This window comes from Loxodonta africana, chromosome 6 (assembly GCF_030014295.1).
Source record: "Loxodonta africana isolate mLoxAfr1 chromosome 6, mLoxAfr1.hap2, whole genome shotgun sequence".
Taxonomy (NCBI): Eukaryota; Metazoa; Chordata; class Mammalia; order Proboscidea; family Elephantidae; genus Loxodonta; species Loxodonta africana.
Genome location: NC_087347.1, coordinates 72537393 through 72551683, shown reverse-complemented (window position 1 = coordinate 72551683; position 14291 = coordinate 72537393). Strand labels below are relative to the sequence as shown.

Genomic DNA, 14291 nt, shown 5'->3' with positions numbered 1-14291 from the left:
AGAGCAGTCAGGCACCTCCTGTGGGCCCTCTTACAAAAAAAGACTAGAAAAAACAAGTGAATCAATTATACATGACAATCTAGGAGCCCCGAACATCAAAGATCTGCTGGCATAAGCACAGTAAGACAAGCAGTGGCGTTCAGGGCACAATTTTCCACATCGGGAGAGGCCAAGAGGCAGAGAGTCCACTCACACCTCCAGAATCAGCGAAAAGCAGTGAGCAATCAGAAAAAGATAAGTACTTGTGTCTAATCTACCATGTGGAGCAAAAAACACTCCTTTGGGAAAAAACTCTCTCCCATTTACCTGACTCCTCCCTGCTCTGCACAGGTCCAGAGTCAGCTTCAGTGACAGAGCTTTCCCTGGGCCTTAAGTAGGACCTGTTGCACACTCTGAACCATTCTCCCAGCCTTGGAGAAGGAACAAATTAACAAACAGGGAAAAAACAATCTGCCAGCTTCCCTAAGCCAAGAACTCAAAGCAAAAACAGTTCCTTTGCCTAGGCACAGGCATGAGGCGTCCACGGACTTTGAATGCCTTTCACTGCTGCATAGGCCTGTGTGGGCCCATTTCAACTGCATAGGCCCTCATTAGCTCATATATCTGAAGCCTAACTTCAACAGTTTCAGCTATGTGGTGGAGAAGCAGGTTCATGACATTTGACACCACTCTAATTATTAAGCAGGGTCCTCACCTACCCACATCAGGGGCCTGAGGACTAGTGGCTCCACCCATACCACCTAGCCACCCACAATAGGGGTCTGAGGATAAGTGGTGTCTCCCAGTCCTTACTGCCAATAGGATTGGGTGCCCATAATCCAGCTGCAAAATCCACCCACGTATACACTCTAAGGAAGAGGGACACGCTTTCCTCACATACTCTCAGTGGCAGTTGTCAGCCCCCTGCCTTGCTCAGCGCATGACCCCCTACTGCAGCCAGATACCTGTGCCTACACCAATCACCCCTGCTCATCTAACACTGTAGGTGAGAGCCCGCACCACACACTTGGTGACCAACTACCTGGACACCTGAGACGAATCCATAAAGAAAAGTAAATGGACTCCTGGGTTCATACGCCTAGTAGCAGCTCTAACCACTGGGTGACATAACGTTAGAGCTTCAAAGGTGCCATAATCAAACTAGCTCACTTCAACAGCCTATTTGGGTATATCAAAACAAAACAAGAAGCTGGGACACAACAAGCAAACATAAAAAAAATACACTAACTTACTGATGGCTCGGAGACAATAGTCAATATCAAATCACATAAAGAGGCAGACCATGATGGCTTCAGCAAGCTCCCAGAACAAAGAATCAAGAAATCTTCCAGATGAATAGAACTTCCTGGAATTACCAGAGGTAGACTACAAAAGATTAATATATAGAACTCTTCGGGAGATCAGGAAGATCAGGCAAAACGCAGAACAAGCCAAGCAGTACAGACATAAAGCATTAGAGAAACTTAAGCAGATTAGAGACGAACATAATGACAAATTTAATAGGCTGCAAGAATCCAAGAGAGATAGCAAACAGAAATCCAGAAAATTAACAACAAAATTTCAGTTAGACAACTCAACAGAAAGTCATAGGAACAGAATTGATGAAATGAAGTCAGAATTAGTGAGATTGAAAATAAACCACTTGACACCAACATATCTGAGGAAAAATCAGATAAAAGAATTTTTAAAAAATAAAGAAACTCTAACAATTATGTGGGATTCTATCAAGAGGAATAACCTACAAGTGATTGGAGTACCAGAAGGAGGGGGGGAATAACACAAAATACAGAGAGAATTGTCAAAGATTTGTTGGCAGGAAACCTCTCTGATATCATTAAAGAGAAGACAATATCTACCCAAGATGCTTATCGAACTCCACACAAGGTAGATCCCAAAAGAAAGTCACCAAGACATATTATAATCAAACTTGCCAAAACCAAAGATAAAGAGAGAATTTTAAGAGTGGCTAGGGATAAACAAAAAGTCACCTACAAAGGAAGAGTCCATAAGACTAAACTTGGACTATTCAGCAGAACCATGCAGGCAAGAAGGCAATGGGATGACATAAATAAAACCTTGACGGAAAAAAATTGCCAGCTGAGAATTATATATCCAGCAAAACTGTCTCTCAAATATGAAGCCAAAATTAGGACATTTCCAGATAAAGAGGAAAGGAAATATGCAAAAACCAAACCAAAATTACAAGAAATACTAAAGGGAGTCCTACGGTTAGAAAAACTTTACAGATCACAAGAGAACACTATCCTACTCGCTTGCTTAGGAAACTTCTTCAGAAAGGATCAATCTCTGGAGGAGGATGTCATGTTTGGTGAAGCAGATGGCCAATGAGGACTTGGGAGACCCTCAGAGAGATGGAGGGGCACAACAGCCATAAACGATGGACTCTACCATGTCGGCGACTGTAAGGCTAATACAGGAATGGGCAATGTTGCACTCTGCTACACATAAAGTCACAGTAAGGCAGATTCAATGTGATAGCAACTAACTACACGACAATTTTCACTATCTGCATCTTGTCAGGTGAGGTATGCTCAGAGAATGCCAACTCATGTTAAGATCAGGAACATTTTTTTAAATATGATAATTCAGTGTTAAACATCAGAGTAAAATCCAAAATAAAATGGGATTTTTAAAGATTGATTTGTTTTGTACTACTTTTCAATTCTATCACTAAAACAATCAGTAGAGCGACTGTCCTTGCTCCAGAAATAAGACTGCAACACTCATGAGAACTCAAAACGAGAAACGGTTACAAAATCTTTTTTTTTTTTTTTAACGAGAGGAATTGAGGAAGCAGCTAAGGGTCATGTGGGAATTGTGAGATGAGTGTTCCTAACTCTGGCTAGACATGATTATGTAAAAATTTTTGCATACGGACTGAATTTGATAACAAAAGAATACGCAAAAAGTATAATGTGTTAGGATGATGGGATTATAGATCATTATTTTTCTCTTTTCCAAGTATTTTATGAAGTAAAAATATCTATAAAGATGAGATCTAATTAGCTTATATCATCGGAAGAAATTTATACTTACTACTTAGCTCAAGGAGCCCTGCTTACACTCACATGGTTGGTTAAGTGCTCAGCTGCGAACTGAAAGTTCCACAGTCTGAACCCACCAGCCACTCCTTGGGAGAAAGATGTGGCAGTCTGCTTCCTTAAAGATCACAGCCTTGGAAACCCTATAGGGCCATTCTACTTTTTCCCCCGATAGGGTCATTATGAGTCAGAATTGACTCAACTGCAAGGGGTTTGGTTTGTATTTATAGTTAGCTCATCTGATAAAACTTTTAAAACAAAGAACCAGTTCCCTTATAAGTGTCATGAACAAAAAGCAACAATCAAGGTTTACCTAAGTACTACTGGTAAGCAACAACTTTTAGCAACAAGACACTTAACTTGTACCTACAGGTCTTTAAATACTGCTTTTATATCACATTCAAACTAAACATTTCACACTAGAAATGTCTGCTAAAATAGCCACATAAATCACTACTGGTTACACAAAGCATCACTGGTCAAATCAGTAGCTTTCGAACGCCTGTCTAAAGAAGAGCAATGAATGTGTAAAGGCATATGCTTTGTGTGTGTGTGTGCACGCATGCGTGCCGTAAATTCTGACTCACAGCAACCCTACAGGACAGAGTAGAACTGTTCCACAGGGTTTCCGTGGCCCTAATCTTTAGGGAAACAGATTGCCAGATCTTTCCTCCTACAGAGCCACTGGTGGGTTCAAAGTGCCTACATTTTAGTAGTCAAGTACTTAACCATTATGCCACCAGAGCTCCTTAAGGCATACATTACCAGGCCCCTTTCCAGGCCTACTGATATGGACCCCAGTATTACAAAAAACATCTCATTTGAGTCAGATGTCACGTCAGATTTTGGAGCCAACAGGCTATGTTCAGACTCCACTAACAACCCATAGAATTAACACTGCCGTAGAATGTGTACTGGCAGCCCCTAAGAGCCTGCTAACAATCCCAGAACTCTAGGAATTATGATTATGGGGAAATCACTGGTTTCTATAAAGTTATCTTTTCAATACTGTTAAGATAAATGTCATGGTACTTAATTTAAAATAATCTCTATATATTTGTAAATTATAGTCCATATATTTCCAAAAAGACTCTGAAGCTTAATACAATCTAAAACACTAACATATATAGTAGGGCAGATAGCTTTTTAAAAAAAGGACTCACATTCAGAATAAAATCCATTGCTGTCAAGTCGATTCCGACTCAGAGCAACCCGACAGCACAGAATAGAAATGTCCCATAGGGTTTTCAAGGCTGTTTAAGTCTTTACAGAAACAAACTGCCACGTCTTTCTCCGACAGACCAGCCAGGGGTTCAAACTGCCGACCTTTCGGTTAGCAGCTGAGCACCTAACCACTACATCACCAGGGCTCCCTACGTTCAAACTAAACCAGAAACCCAAACCCATTGCCATCGAGTTGATTCCAACTCATAGCAACCCTACAGGACAGAAGAGAACTGCCCCATAGGGTTTCCAAGGAGGAGGTGGTGGAGTCGAACTGCCGACCTTCTGGTTAGCAGCCAAGCTTTTAACCACGACATTTGGACTATGATCTTTAAATACCATGTCCACTAAAAATAACCAGGACTTCTTAGGGAAATAACTAGTTCCAAGTCTGGGACAAGAAATATACAGGATGAGTCACTGAACAAATAACTTCAAATGTAACAATCAGTACAAAGCCAATTCCTATGAAGCAGAGGTCAAATACATCCCGGATTTCCACATTCTTCAAGTTGCTGTATTACCCCATCTCTGACACAGGCCACTCTTCCACCCCTCAGCGCTCTTCCCCCCTGCCCCCATTTGGGTTCGGTGATTCCCTGCAACGTCTCACAGGACTCACCATCTGTACTTACAATTAAGTGTCTTATTAAGGAACAGGGTACATCTGGGGATCAGGATCAACAGGCTCAACTCAGGATCTAGATCAGGAAGCATGTAGGCAAAATCTCCCTTCTTTAGTACAGGACAGCTCTCTCAGCTCCTCTTGGCACTGCAGGACTCCTCTCTGCCCCATGAGGATCGGCTCTTCTCAGATCCCTCAGCACAGGCTCTTCTCAGACCCCTCAGGACAGGCTCACTCTCTGCCCCCTAAGGATAGGCTCCTCTCAGACCCCTGAGGACAAGCTCCTCTCAGACCCCTCAGGACAGGCTCCTCTCGGACTCCGTGAGGACAGGCTCCTCTTAGCCCCACTCAGGATGGGCTCCTCTCAGACCCCCTCAAGACAGGCTCCTCTCAGACCCCTCAGGACAGGTTCTTCTTAGATCCCTCAGGACAGGCTCCTGTTGGCTCCCCTCAGGACAGGTTCTTCTTAGACCCCTCAAGACAGACACCTCTCAGACCCCATAGGACAGGCTCCTCTCAGACTCCTGAAGACAGGCTTCTCTTGGGCCCCTGAGGACAGGCTCCTCTAAGCCTTGCCATTCATCACCACCAGCTTTGCCACTGGGCCCATTTCATGCCTGTCACTGCCAGCTCTGTCACTGGGCCCCTTCCAGAGCTTTCTCTGTCTTCAGTGTTATAGCCCTTGACTATATTTCAGCTCTCTTAGGTTTCTTGCCTCCTCTCTTTCACTCCTTCTCTCTTCCTTCTGCTTGTTCCTGCAGTTTCTTCCTGCTTCTTTCTGATATAACCTCTGTAGGGGTGACTGCTACACACACACCCCCCTCCTTGTCAATATGAAGGCATGGCCTCTCACAGCGGGGACACAACCTGACCAGTCCCCACTAGGTAGGCCACAGGCATTTCATTTGCATAGGAGAATATAGTCACCTTATTTGAACAGTCCACAATCACTTCATTTGCATGGGTATATTCACTCTGTCCTATATAGTCACTGTGAGTTGGAATCAACTCAACAGCAATGGGTTTGTTTTTTGTTTTTGTTTTGTTTTTAATTCATCAATCCAAGGAGCACTAGTGGTATGGTGGTTAAAGTGCTTGGCTGCTAACCAAAAGGTTAGTGGTTTGAAGTTACCAGCCACAGTAGAAAGATATGGCAGTCTGCTCCTATAAAGATTTACAGCCTTGGAAATCCTATGGGCCTGTTCTATCCTGTCCTATAGGGTCACTATGAGTTGGAATCAACTCAACAACAGTGGGTTTAGTTTTTGATTATTGACCAATCCCTGCAAGGTACATATCAATCACAGGGCAGCCTGCAGCCCAGGGCCAGACAAAAAATCAAGCTGTTTAAAGCTCACCTAGGAAATGTCGATCAACCTGGACAAAAGTAATAAACGCTCTGGGGTACAAACTAGGGGAAAGGCCACTCCTCAGGTCTAATGGGAAAAATCTCTCAAGCTGTTTTTCCAAATAATCAAGGCAAAAGGCCACATACAGGAACTCATTTCACCACAGTCACAAACAACTTTTCCCAAGAAAACTATTAAAGACCTCTAGAGTCCTACCAAAAGCACTCTGGATCCAATTTGAAGAAGCCCACTGGCCAAAAATGGGCCAATTCGAACATCAATAAGAATAACAGCTACAGTGGATTGAAACATATCAGATAACTTTATATACATGAGTTGCTAATAATTATCGGCAAAACAAAAAAACTCTCTGGCAACCTTTTAAGGATCCTAGATAATTAACTAATTCTTTTGAGAACTGGTAAATAAAGCATTTATTGAATCTTTCCTATACATAGGCATACCTCATTTTATCGCGCTTCACGGACACTGCATTTTTTACAAATTGAAGCTTTGTGGCAATCCTGTCGAGCAAGTCTATCGATGTCATTTTTCCAGCAGCATGTGCTCATTTTGTGTCTGTGTCATATTTTGGTAATTCTCACAATATTCCCAACTTTTTCATTATTATTATATCTGTAATGGTGATCTGTGATCAGTCATCTTTGATGTTACTATTGTAACTGTTTTGGGGCACCATGAACCACGCCCATATAAGACAGTGAGCTTAATCAGTAAACGTGTGTGTTCTGACTACTCCACCGACTGGTCGTTTCCCCGTCTCGCTCCCTCTCCTTGGGCCTCTGTATTTCGAGACATGATAACATTGAAATTAGGTCAATCAATAACCCTACAGCAGGCCTCTACGTGTTCAAATGAAAGGAAGAGTCGCACATCTCTCCTTTTAAATCAAAAGCTAGAAATGATTAAGCTTTGTGAGGAAAGTATGCTGAAAGCCAAAATAGGCCAAAAAGCTAGGCCTCTTGCACAAAAGTTAGCCAAGTCATGAATGCAAAGGGAAAGTTCTTGAAGGAAATTAAAAGTACTACTCCAGTGAAAACACAAATGATAAGCAAAACAGCCTTATTGCTGATGTGAAGAAAGTTTTAGTCTAGACAGAAGATCAAACCAGCCACAATATTCCCTTAAGCCAAAGTCTAATCCAGAGCAAGACCTTAACTCTCTTCAATTCTATGAAGGCTGAGAGAGGTGAGGGAGCTGCAGAAGAAAGTGTGAAGCTAGCAGAGGTTGGTTCACGAGGTTTCAGGAAAGAAGCCATCTCCGTAACATGAAAGTGCGAGGCGAAGCAGCAGGTGCTGATGGAGAAGCTGCAGCGAGCTGTCCAGAAGATCTAAGGTAACTGATGAAGGGGCTGCACTAAGCAACAGATTTTCAATGCAGACAAAACAGCCTTATGTTGGAAGAAGATGCTGTCTGGGACTCTCACAGAGGAGGGGTCAATGCCTGGCCTCAAAACTCCAAAGGACAGGCTGACTCTCTTGTTAGGGGCTAATGCAGCTGGTGACTTTAAGTTGAAGCCAATGTTCATTTACCATTCCAAAAATCCCAGGTCCCTTTAGAATTATGCTAAATCTCCTCTGCCTGTGCTCTACAAATGGAACAACAAAGGCTGGATGACAGCACATCTGCTTACACCATGGTTTACTGAATATTTCAAGCCCACTGTTGAGACCTACTGCTCAGAAAAAAAAGATTCCTTTCAAAATGTTACTGCTCATTGACAATGCATCTAGTCACCCAAGGGCTCTGATGGAGAGGAACAAACAGATTAATCTTGTTTTCATGCCTGCTAACACAACATCCACTCTACAGCCCATGGATCAAGGAGTAATGTTGACTTTTAAGTCTTATTATTTAAGAAATACATTTCATAAGTCTATAGCTGCCACAGTGATTTCTCTGATGGATCTGGGCAAAGTAAACTGAAAACCTTCTGGAAAGAATTTGCCATCCTAGATGCCATTAAGAGCATTCATGGTTCATGGGAGGACGTCAAAATATCAACATTAACAGGAGTTTGGAAGAAGTTGATGCCAACCCTCATGAATGACTTTGAGGGATTCAAGACTTTAGTGAAGGAAGTGACTGCAGATATGGTGGAAATAGTGAGAAAACTAGAATTCGAAGTGGAGCCTGAACATGTGGCTGAATTGCTGCGATCTCATGATAAAACTTTAATGGTTGAGGAGTTCTTCTTATGGATGAGCAAAGAAAGTGGTTTCTTGAAAGGGAGTCTACTCCTGGTGAAGATGCTGTGAACATTATTGAAATAACAACAAAAGATTTAGAATATTACATAAACTTAGTTGATCAAGCAACAGCAGGGTTTGAGAGGATTGACTCCAATTTTGAAAGAAGTTCCACTATGGGTGAAATGCTATCAAACAGCATTGCATGCTACAGAGAAATCTTTCATGAAAGGAAGAGTCAATCAATGCAGCAAACTTCACTGTTGTCTTATTTTAAGAAACTGCCACAGCCACTCCAACCTTTAGCAACCACCACCCTGATCAATCAGCAGCCATCAACATCAAGACAGACCCACCACAAGCAAAAATCTTATGACTCATTGAAGGCTCAGATAATGTTTAGCATTTGTTAGCAATAAGGTATTTTTTAATTAAGGTGTATACATTGTTTTTTTTTAGACATAATGCTATTATATACCTAACAGACTACTGTATAGTGTAAACATAACTTTCACATGCACTGGGAAACCAAAAAATTTGTGATGCGCTTTATTACAATATTCACTTCATTGCAGTGACCTGGAACCAAACCCACACTATCTCCAAGGTGTGCCTGTGTACTTTCAGAGTAAGCAGAGAATCAATGAAGATAAGATTGTTTTATATAACATTCTGCATCCCACTTTGGAGAGTGGCGTCTGGGGTCTTAAACACTAGCAAGCAGCCATCTAAGATGCATCAATTGGTCTCAACTCACCTGGAGCAAAGAGGAATGAAGAACACCGAAGACGCAAGGTAATTATGAGCCCAAGAGACAGAAAGGGCCACATAAACCAGAGACTACATCAGCCTGAAACAAGAAGAACTAGGTGGTGCGCGGCTACAACTGATGACTGCCCTGACGGGGAACACAACAGAGAACCTCTTGAGGGAGCAGGAGAGCAGTGGGTTGCAGAGACCCCAAATTCTCATAAAAAGACCAGACTTAATGGTCTGAGACTAGAAGGACCCTGGTGGTCATGGTCCCCAGACTTTCTGTTAGCCCAAGTCAGGAACCATTCCCAAAGCCAACTCATCAGACAGGGATTAGGCTGGACAATGGGATAGAAAATGCTGCTGGTGAAGAATCTTTGATCAAGTAGATACATGAGACTATGTTGGCATCTCCTGTCCGTGGGGGAGATGAGAGGGCAGAAGGGGTCAGAAGCTGGCCGAATGGACACTAAAAGAGAGAGTGGAGGGAAGGAGTGTGTGCTGTCTCATTAGGGGAAGAGCAATTAGGAGTATACAGCAAAGTGTATGAGAGACTGACTTGATTTGTAAAATTTCTCTTAAAGCACAATAAAAAAAAATTGTTTTATAGATATATTACAGCCAATAAACGAAGAAGGAATAAAGGATTAGAATTGGACAATTTTGCAACCCCTAATGAATTAACGGATCTGGGTAATGATCACCAGTGACAGTTAATACCACAAAAAAAGTGGGGGGGGAAAATAGCACCTCCTGACAGAAGTATATACATCATCTTTCAAGTATTCTTGACCTAAAATTAAACCTTAATCTGGTCAAGGCTTCAGTTATTAATACCAGTTTACAGAAAATACAGAAGACAGAGGAACATATTAAGTAGCACTTCAGGAACGTAATCCATAAAATCCAGACTATGGAAAATTCTGTAGGATAAAGAACCAGATTTCCTCAAGCCAAGGGAGTGGGGTGGGGGAGAATTTCTGCTTCTGAGTGAGGCGCAGAAGCTAACAACGGATAAGAGCTTCCACCAGAATACAGTAATCATCTGTTGGAAGGCAGAAGACAGCAAATGAGACAATAAAAAGTGGAGGGCCTAGGACTCTGGACACAGGAGAAAACCTCAAACAATCGGTCTGACCTCTGCAACCACTTTTATCTAGGCAGAGGAAAAAAATGAGAACCCAGGCTTCACCCCTACTGAAGGTGCTACTGGGGGACAGAGAAACCAGCAGAGCATCTAGAGGAGGCTTGAAAGACACTAAGCACACGCCCACTTTTCCTCTCAGGGTTATTTCCCCCAAGAGGGAAAACTATACAAGTGTGCTGACGTAAGTAGTGACACAGATTGGTCCACTCTCCACATCTTTTCCCCCGCCTATAAAAAAATAAAATGATAGGCTACCACAACAGTCCCCAAGCCCTTACTTATCTAAATTTAACTAAAATATTGTACACTTGTAATGAAAATATTACAAAATAACAGTGCAATAAAACCAAAACACTAAAACCGCTGCCATCAAGTGGATTCCAACTCATAGCAATCCTACAGGACAGAGGAGAACTGCCACATAGAGTTCCCAAGGAGCACCTGGTGGATTCCAACTGCTGACCTTTTGGCTAGCAGGCATAGCCCTTAACCACTAGGCCACCAGGGTTTCCAACAGTGCAGTGGCAGCAGTTAAAACAAAAATTATATATTCATTAATTTAAAAATTTATGGAACACTTGTGGGGACAAAATAAAGTGCTATTGCACTTTTGTACACTGTAGTTTAAAAAACAGCTCATTGTTATTACCACAGTCACATTACCCGTAATAGTGAAAAGGCCATAGAGAGTTTGTGGAGATTTTTTTCAAATTTATGGCTATTATTAATTATATCTGCACAAAATTAAGTATACTATATATAAGAAAAGAAGTTTATACCTTAAACTATATCATAAAGCAAAATATAACAAAAGGAAGTCCCATAATCTCTTAGGAAAAATTCTTACATACAGTCAAACTCAACTTGGAAGATAAATCTCCATTTTCTCTGGTCGTCTCATCTCAGACATGTATTTTAAAGCCTAAGTTATCTTTACCTTCCAACAGTTTCATAGACATAAAAAAGTAAAAAGAAGTAAGGAAGAAGAAAAAAAAAATTCTAAGGATTATTACTATAGGCTTCAGTGTCAAGTTAAAACATTTTGATCTATTCAAATCTATTACAGAAATGTCTTGCAAAAGCAAAGAATTTGAAAGTTTTGGCATAAGCCTGGAGTGTTTAAATTAAAGCACATAGATTTTTGTGAAAAGAGGACTTTCCGTACACACGAACACACACATACGCACATATTTAGATCCTTAAGGTTATTATTAAAGCTTAAAAGTAGGCAAAAGAATTCAAAATTTGTAGGAATTTCTCTCATGCAAGAATAGGTTTTCAAAAATATTATTTCATCAATGACAGCATTTAAAAAAAAAAAAAAAGAACATTCAGGCAGCTAACAGACACATGAGGAAATACTCATGATCATTAGCCATTAGAGAAATGCAAATCCAAACTACAATGAGATATCATCTCACTCTGACATTACTGGCACTGATCAAAAAACAAAATAACAAATGTAGGAGTGGTTGCGGGGAGACTGGAATTCTTATGCACTGCCGTAGGAATGTAAAACAGCACAACCACTATGGAAAACGATATGGCATCTCCTTAAAAAGCTAGAGAAAGAAATACCATACGACCCTGCAATCCCACTGCTAGGAATATATCCTAGACAAATAAAAACCATCACATGAACAGATGTATGCATACCTACGTTCATCGCAGCATCATTCACGATAGCAAAAGGATGTGAACAACCTAAGTGCTCATCAACAGATGAATGGGTAAACTATGGTACACATACACAGTGGAATGCTATGCAACAATGAAGAACAATGATGAATCTGCAAAACATTTCAGAACATGGATGAATCTGGAGGGCAATATGCTGAATGAAATAAGTCAATCACAAGAAGACAAATATTGTAATGAGACTACCATTATAAAAATTCCAGAAAAGGTTTACACACAGAAAAAAGCAACCTCTGATGGTTATGAGGGGTGGGGAGGAGAAATCGCTAACTAGATAGTAGACAAGTATTAACTTTGGTGAAAGGAAGGACAACATACAATAGAGGGGAAGTCAGAACTTGACCAAGGCAAAGTCATAAAAGCATCCTAGACACATCTGAACATCTTGTGGGACTGAGTTACAGGGGCTGAGGGCTGGAGACCATGCTCTTGGGGGACATCTAGGTCAACTGGCATAACATAGTTCATAAAGTAAATGTTCTACGTCCTACTTTGGTGAGTAGCATCTGGGGTCTTAAAAACTTGAGAGCAGCAATCTAAAATACACCTATTGGTCCCACCACATTCAGAGCAAGGACAATGATGAAGACCAAAGACACAAGGAAAATATCAGTCCAAAGGACTAACAGACCACATGAGCCACCGCCTCCACCGGCCTCAGGCCAGAAGAACTAGATGGTACCCAGCTACCACCTCCAACCACTCTGAGAGGGATCACAATAGAGGGTTCCGGACAGAGCAAGAGTAAAATGTAGAAAATTCTACTTCACAAAAAAAGATGAGGCTTACTGGTGTGACAGAGACTGGAGGAACCTCTAAGAGTATGGCCCCCTGACATCCTGCTAGCTCAGAAATGAAGCCACTCCCAAAGTCCACCTTTCAGCCAAAGATTAGACAAGTCTATAAAACAAATAATAACACACGTGAAGAATGTGCTTCTTAGTTCAATCAAGTATGTGAGACCAAATCAGCAACACCTGTCCAAAAGCAAAGATGAAAAGGCAGGAGAGGACAGGAAACCTGGACGAATGGACACAGGGAACCCATGGTGTAAGGGGAAAGGGATAGAGTGCTGACACATTGAGGAGATAGCAACTAATGTCACAAAACAATTAGTGTATAAATTTTTGAAGGAGAAACTAATTTGTGCTGTAAATTTTCACCTAAAACACAACTTAGAAAAAAAAAAGTGGCTAGATTTAATGTATGCCCCCCCCCAACTTGAAACCTAACCATTTTTTCTGGAAATTACATAATTTGCTATAACAACTAAACGTCATTGATAGATATTTTACCTAAAACCTTATACAAAATTACTATGTCTTGGGGAGTTGGGCTACCACAGCATTTTTAATTAACCATTTATATAACACACATCCAAAATATGAGAAAAAAACTAGAATGTCTTTTCAAAACTTTTTGAATTTAGATATAACTAAACCGTTCAAGTATCTGACAGGTACAGAAATAAATACAGATGACAGAAATAAACACGGAAGTGTATGTACATGGATTAGTATGACTACATATATTTTCTAGCTCTGACACCTAAGAATGCCTAAAAGCTGGGCCAACCAACAGTAATGAGCACATCTATGGCCCAGATCTTGGTTTCCAAACACCACTCTCCAATAAAAGGAACCAGGGATCCCTGGAGAAATGGCTGATTCTGGGCTGGCACAAAAAAATGCAATACAGTCGTGTGCCGTATAATGTCGGTTCAGGTAAAGTCTGACCGCATATACATCCATGGTTCAATTTTTTAAATCTTCGTATTGGTAACACACATTCAGTTAACCAGAAACGCAGCCATGGATTTTGTGCTTAGAAAGAATTTTCTCTGTTCTGTTTAGATCCACAGACTAATTAGTTTAAGTTCCTGGTGTGACCCAACAGTTTGAATTATTTGCACCAGAGAATCCTGAAAAACAAATAAAAATGAAATCTTTGCAGCAGCCAGGGGCCAAAGCAGACAGGTGTAGGGTGCCTCCTACCATTTTAGCAACCTTCTGGCTCACCCTGGGTTCCCCCGCTGCCCAAACCTCTGACTTTTTTCAGATGTTTGCTGCAATATTTCATTCAAATTCTTACAAGCCAAACCAAGTGCAGAACTGAGTTCTGCTGTTGAAAAGGAAGCAGAGGTAGGGAGAGGAGGGAGCTGGGAAAGTGGTGGGCTACGTGCCAAACAGTAAAAGAGGGGCAAATGACTGACTTAAATTTGTC

At 41.3% G+C, this 14291-nt stretch overlaps 1 protein-coding gene across 1 annotated transcript in view; it reads right to left on the bottom strand.

Annotated features, from left to right (window-relative positions):
• Positions 1 to 14291, bottom strand: part of OLA1 (Obg like ATPase 1) — a 188584-nt gene that overhangs the window by 159860 nt on the left and 14433 nt on the right. The gene's annotated exons all lie outside the window — the stretch shown is intronic.